This window comes from Alosa alosa, chromosome 3, assembly GCF_017589495.1.
Source record: "Alosa alosa isolate M-15738 ecotype Scorff River chromosome 3, AALO_Geno_1.1, whole genome shotgun sequence".
Taxonomy (NCBI): Eukaryota; Metazoa; Chordata; class Actinopteri; order Clupeiformes; family Clupeidae; genus Alosa; species Alosa alosa.
Window position 1 is genome coordinate 805,933 of NC_063191.1, and position 7,655 is coordinate 813,587.

Genomic DNA, 7,655 nt, shown 5'->3' on the forward strand with positions numbered 1-7,655 from the left:
GCATAAATACACAGGCAGTCTCCCTCCCCTCCCATGTACGTCTCTACCCCTCACAACCCTCCACAATAGCCTAGCAAACTCGTAATCCCCCTTTAGACAAGGACAATGACGAAACAAACACGGGGCAAACATCAACGACAGCAACAGAGTACATAAAACATATACAAAATAAAACTGGCGGGCAAACAAATTAACATTATGCAGATCCGTGATCATGTAGGATATGGGGCAGCAGAATCCAGAGCCCAACCCCGTAACTAACATCAGCAAACAGAACCGAAGCGAGGCTAACCTACCTTAGCCTAGGATGCTAAACAAGAGATATGTTACGTTATCATATGAACCAGGAGCTATAGTTACACTGTCAGAAGTTCCGGTCCAGGGGTGCATGCAGTCGATCAAGTCCAAGTGTAGTCCAATAAAGACAAATAATCTCCAAAGGAGTAAAAAAGAAAAACAGTCCAAAGGAGATCAAAATGAAAAATAGTTCAATCCAACGCAAACGTTTGCACTGAGATGCAACACACTAACTTAGCAGCTAGCAGCTACCAGACTCAAATCACGAGCCAAAAATATGATTGAAAAGTTCAAAATGATGTAATGCTGTAAACTAGAAATGTGAAAAAAGAAAAAACGACCAAAGCGAGAGAACCAATTAAACCATAAGTAAATCAGACAAGTTATTCAAATCAGTTGGCCCTTTAGACCTGTAGCTCCATCTTCTAGTTCTTCATCAACAGCAGTCGATGGGGGTGTGATGATGTCCGGGAGAGAGTTAACAAACTCTTCAGCATCTCCGATGGGGGTGTGATGATGTCCGGGAGAGAGTTAACAAACTCCATCTGCCCGCCCGCCTTTACCCTCAGTGTGGCAGGTAGCGAAGGGAACATTCAACACCTTTAGCCCTCAGTGTGGCAGGTAGCGAAGGGAACATTCAACACCTTTAGCCCTCAGTGTGGCAGGTAGCGAAGGGAACATTCAACACCTTTAGCCCTCAGTGTGGCAGGGTAGCGAAGGGAACATTCAACACCTTTAGCCCTCAGTGTGGCAGGGTAGCGAAGGGAACATTCAACACCTTTAGCCCTCAGTGTGGCAGGGTAGCGAAGGGAACATTCAACACCTTTAGCCCTCAGTGTGGCAGGGTAGCCGAAGGGAACATTCAACACCTTTAGCCCTCAGTGTGGCAGGTAGCGAAGGGAACATTCAACACCTTTAGCCCTCAGTGTGGCAGGGTAGCGAAGGGAACATTCAACACCTTTAGCCCTCAGTGTGGCAGGTAGCGAAGGGAACATTCAACACCTTTAGCCCTCGCAGTGTCCATAGCATGTGAAAAAGCCTGATGACTTTTTGAGGGTGAAACCGCTGTAGTCGGGGGAAAAGCGAATCCTCCGACCCTCTATCGTGACCGGGCTTTTCTTTGCTGCACGAAGAATACTCTGGCAGGTGGTGAAACGTAGGACATTAAAAATCATAGTGCGGGGACCAGATCTGTTCTTATTGTTATCACCATAAATGCGATGTGCCCGCATTATTTCACCTCGACAATCTCCCAGGGAGGGGAACCACTCTGGCAAAGAGTTTGTGAGAAATTGTACAGCGTTAGACCCCTCTATTCCTTCAGCTAAGCCTACAATGCGGACATTGCACCTCCTGCTACGATCTTCCATATCAGCTAGCTTGAGTTGCATTTGGTCTAGCATCGACTCGTGGCTGCTTAGCACTGCAGAGTTGTCCTTCACCTTAGACCGTATCCTCCCAATCTCTACATTCACAGTCCCAATACTCTCTCTCAAAGTCATTAGGTCCGTCTGGATAGCACATAACTTCCCCTCAGTGTCTTTACCCATTTCCTCGAGCTGGTTGAAGCGAGTTTCGAGGTAGCCACGTTGCTTTTCCAGAACCGACTCTGCTATGGCTTCGACATCCGTACGATTTGCACGAGTCTGTTTTGAAGAAGACGTCGTTTTCTTGCTTGAATCAGTCATCCTAGCTGAATAGGCAGTATTAAAATCAAAATCACATCAAAATAGTTCTCGCAACGGTAATTAACTTCGAAATGTATAACTCAGGGTTGAGGAGCGCAAAACTAAGCTGCCATCTTGTCCAACCGATCACGTGACTCCCTAGTCACTTTCTAAATGTGTTAGAATTAGTTCTGTACTTTAAAGAACATTCCGAGCGATCACATAGCCTACGTTCAATGTTGCAATATTATCAGGCCCTATATGCAATTTGCTTTTGAGCAGGATCTTACAAGAACATTTCAAAATGAATGGATTGACATAGTGATGATGAGATTTTGCACTCAGCTGTAGCCTAGGCCTGCTATTGGTGAGTCTAACCTATTTACTTGTATTGTAGCCTATGCAACTATTCTATCGTCAAATATCTACCTTTACACAGCCACTAACTATTTGAATATCAACATTCATTAAACTTTCAGTCTGTCAACAACTTTTAAACTATTTACATTCAACTTTTAAACGGTCTACTTATCATTAAACTATATATCTATTAAACTACCTGTCTATCAACAACTTTTAAACTATCTACATTCAACTTTTAAACAGTCTACTTTTAAAGTGGAAATGAAGCAGTGAGAACTGTGGCCATTTTTTGGTTGCTTTTTCATTTTTGGAGATACTTGGATTTTCATTAAACCCGAAATTCAAGTAGTTTCACTGGAAAATTACATGTCAATAACGACTTTTCGCCACTAGAATTTGAGGCCATGTTTAAAAATGCAAGCTACGTCATCAGAATGGTTAGCATTTGTTCGTGGATGTTTTATCCATTAGCGGACGTTCACTTTATTTCAATATGTCTACGCAAATTCTTTTGATGTTTGTTTTTGTGTTTGTACAAGAACAAGGGCCGCTGTAATGTAGCCTGTAGGCCTATCAGAGACAGTACTTAATTAGAATTAACTTCAGTTGCAATAATGTGTTTGGATGTTCTCGCACAACTTGTGGATTACCGCGACTTGAAAATGCAGTTGCATCGTTGATGAATTGGACTCGGGGGAGCGAACTTCTCATGTGTGAGTAAGAGGTTTCTTTTTGTGATTGAGTAGTATCGATGATTGCATTTGTTTCGCTCAAGTAGTAGTGGAAACTATTTGCAGAGACTTGCAAACCTGGTGAGAACTTGTTGTGGGTAAGTTACGCTAGCCTACGTCTGACTTGTGACTAAAACCCCCACTGCTCTTACTGACTCAAAAGCAGAGGCAATTGGATGCCTGTCCTCATTGGTGGGTCTATTCCAATCGTCCATATCCATTTTGTTGAGGCAGTAAGCTAACTGTGAGGCTATGACAGCCGCTGTGTAAACAGCATAGAATGTTGTACCAATTTGTATTTTTGGTATATTTAAATATTTAACTAGTGCTATAGACATCTGTTTTATTTGACTGCTTCATTTCCATTTTAAACTATCAACTTTTATTAAGCTATGCAACCACCATGTCTATCCTAGCATCACCGTATCCTAGCATCTCTGTATTATCTATTTTAACTATACATGATCTTTTACATCACAACTTTTGCATTTTCATGCACTGGTAATTCCTTGGAATTGCATTTCTAGTTTGACATTATTGTTTATTATTGATATTCTTCTTAATATAGTCTAACCATGTCATTGTTTTTTTATATATATATTATTGATTGAATGGACATTATTGTTTTATTATTGCTTTTTCCCTCATTTCCATTGCTTATTTTATTAGGCTATTGATTGAATTGCTATTCTCCTTATTATAGTTTGATCAACATTCTAATATGTTCCCTGTTATATTTAGTGGGTTTGATCCAGCAAGACCGGAGCTCTGCGGAGCAAGCCCACTATTGTTCTTCTTAAGTTTTCTTTATTAGTGGGTTTGATCCAGCAAGCCCACTATTGTTCTTCTTAAGTTTTCTTATTAGTGGGTTTGATCCAGCAAGCCCACTATTGTTCTTCTTAAGTTTTCTTCTTCTTATTATTATTATTAGTGGGTTTGATCCAGCAAGCCCACAGCATGACAAAGCTGGTAACCAGTAAACTAGTAAACAACAGAAATGTTAAAAGCTGGTATTGTGTTTCCTGAATTCTTACATTCAGGCATTCAAATGAAATGTAATTAAATAGCATATACTCTATCAGTGTATGATGCTTGCATGAGGGAAACATCCCAAAACAACGGCACCCATATAATTGCTGTTGTTTTGAGAAGTATTTCTCATGCAAGCATCATGCAACAATGCAAAAACAATGAAACTATTGTAGGCCTAATTATATTTTACATTAGTAAAGCAGTACTCTGATGTGCATGTTCACAAAAGTTTGTGAAAGCAATCTTAGCACTTTAAACATTGACTGTTTTGAAGTGCATGTATAGCAATATAGTATAAAAATAATATTAATTGTGATATCATTACAATTTGATGGGGGGTGGGAGGAGAGGGTGGGTTCATGTAGGTGGACCCTATGACCCCAAAGTATGCCTTGACTGGGCCTCAGGTCAAAGAAGTTTGAGAGGCTGATGTAGACGACAAAGCAGCAAGGAGGCGTCGTGTGATCATTTAAACAAGTTTTATGACAAGGTCGATGAGGGTGGGAAAAATCGTACATTTCTGTGCAAACTAGTCACATTCAGTCACATTGTCTTTTAAGAAAATGCAGTCCATTTTTCGGTTCCAGCAGCCAACAACCTCAGAACTGACCCTTCAGGCCTCTCAGGAGGCGCTGGCCTTCTAACCTAGTGACCACCATAGCAACCAGCATGATTGCCCTAGCAACCACAATATTTATGCGTTTTAGCTTATTGGATGTTGCGTTAATGCAGATAACCTTTGATCCGTGTGCCTCTGATCAAACCCACTCTTGCAGTTCCTCGGAACCGCAAGTCTAGTCTTGTTTTTGTATTTGTGTGTCGCTTTGGACAAAGGTGTCTGCAAAATCCATAACCATCACCATAAGTGTTAGTGTGTCCATTCAATTACATTGAAATTATTGTAAAGATTTGACACGACACACACAGTTGTCCAATCAAAAGGTTTATTAGCGGAAGCGGGAATCAGCCAAACACACAGACCAAGACACCATTACATAGCAAACACAAGGGAAGTCAATAACACAAGACACCATTACATAGCAAACACAAGGGAAGTCAATAACACAAGACACCATTACATAGCAAACACAAGGGAAGTCAATAACACAAGACACCATTACATAGCAAACACAAGGGAAGTCAATAACACAAGACACCATTACATAGCAAACACAAGGGAAGTCAATAACACAAGCACGATACACAAGCAGGGTAGTCACATACAATACACCGGGTAAAACTACTAAAGCTTTGAAGGTGCAGTGAGACTTGTAATTTGAAAAGACCTCACTTTGTAGTAGGGAGGTGTTTGGCAGCAGATCTCTGTACATCCGTTGAGTCCCATCCGGATTTACCCGGACCGGGTCCAGAAAGTTGCATATTCGGTTTTTCCACGGTAAAATGTACAAAACTAAGTTATTGTGCTCACATGGACAGCCATAAACTAAACATATTTTACCAATTTTAAGTCCACAGACAAACATAACATTCAAGTAAACAAAAAAGTAAGTAAATAAGTAAATAAGAGGGCACATATAATAATGAAAAAATAAGAGCAGCAAAATTTTGTTGAAATTGTGCATAGACAGTCAATAAAAAACTAGTGCAAAGTCAGGCCAATAAGAGGCTTGGGTAGTTCTGTTTGACCTGAGTAATGAAGAAAGTGGCATAGTGGTGCAAGTTATGTAAGAGCAGCAGAAGTGTTGTGTTTTCAGGACAACAACACCAAGTTGTAAAGTGTACAAGTGTGCAAGTGTTCAAGTGTGCAAGTGGAGTAGTGCAGGCGGGCCATTGTGGGTCCAATGTCCAGGATGTTATGTAGCTGAGGGTGGAGGGGGGAGAGGAGGGAGAGTTCAGCATCCTTACAGCTTGGGTGTATGAAGCTGTTGGTGAGTCTGGTAGTCGGGAGCGCAGGCTTCTGTACCTCTTCCCAGAGGGCAGTAGATCAAACAGATTGTGAGCGGGGTGACTTGCATCACTCACAATTTTGGTCACTCGGCGGGTGAGGTGGGTGGTGTAAATGTCCTTCAGGGAGGGGAGTGAAGCCAATGATCCTTCCAGCTGTGTTCACTATGCGCTTCGCAGGGCTTTCCTGTTGTATTCAGTGCAGCTTCCCTGGCCACAGCGATACAGCTGGAGAGGATGCTCTCTCAATGGTGCCTCGGTAGAATGTGGTCATGATGGCTGGTGGAGCACTTGCTCGCCTGAGTTTCCGCAGGGAAGTACAGGCGCTGAGCTCTTCGCCAGTGATGCAGTGTTGGTGGTCCAGGAGAGGTCTTCGCTGATGTGCACCCCCAGGAATTTGGTGCTGCTCGCTCTCTCCACCACAGCACCGCCGATGGTCAGTGGCAGGTGTTGGGTGTGACCTCCCGAAGTCAACAACAATCTCTTTGGTCTTGCTGGACGCTCAGCAGGAGGTTGTTGTCCCTGCACCACGCGGGTCAGATGGTCGACCTCCAACCTGTATTGAGTCTCGTAAGCCTTTGGTGATGAGACCCACCAGAGTTGTGTCGCCAGCAAATTTCACTATGTGATTGTTGCTGTAGGTTGCAGTGCAGTCATCGTTAGCAGGGTGAAGAGCAGCCGGACTGAGCACGAGCCTTGGGGGCCCCCTGTGCTCAGTGTGATGCTGCTTGAGGTATTGTTGCCAACACGCATTCACTTGGGGCCTCTGACAGAGGAAGTCCAGTAGCCAGTTGCAGAGGTAGGTACTGAGTCCCAGTTTGTCGAAGTTTGCAGATGAGTTGTTGTGGTATTATGGTGTTGAATGCAGAACTGAAGTCTATAAACAGCAATCTCACATATGAGTCTCTTTTTTTCCAGGTGGGTGAGGGCTGGGTGGAGGGCAGAGCAGATTGCATCCTCTGTAGACCGCTTGGCTCTGTATGCAAACTGGAAGGGGTCCAGGGGGGGAGAATGGCTTTGATATGTGACATGACAAGCCGCCAAAGCACTTCATGATGATGGGTGTCAGTGCCACAGGGCGGTAGTCATTGAAGCAGGATGGAGCAGTTTTCTTCGGCACAGGTATGATGGTGGCAGCTTTGAAACATGATGGGACGATGGCTTGCTTCAGGGAAGTGTTAAAGATGTCTGTGAAGACATCCTTTAAGCTCCCCGCGCAGTCCTTCAGCCATCGACCTGGGATGTTGTCTGGACCTGTTGCCTTACGGGTGTTGATAGCAGCAAGTGTCCTCTTCACGCTGTCGGCAGAGAGGCACAGGGGCTGCTCATGTAGAGGGGATGGGTCTTCTGTGGGCAGGTGCTGTTTTGTGCTTCAAAGCGAAAGCAAAGAAGCGGTTCAGGTTGTTGAGCAGAGGGATGTTGCTCTCACAGCTCTGTGGCGCTGGCTTGTAGTCCGTGAGGGCCTGAATGCCCTGCCATAGGCTTTGTGAGTTCCTGCTGTCTTTGAAGTGGGTGGTTATCTTGTGAGTGTATTCCTTTTTGCTTCCTTGATGCCACGGGACAGGTTGGCTCTCGCTGTTTTCATGCCAGCTTCATCCCCAGCTCTGTAGGCTTTTGTCTCTGGCCCTCAGCAGCCTGAGGACATCCCCTGTCAGCCATG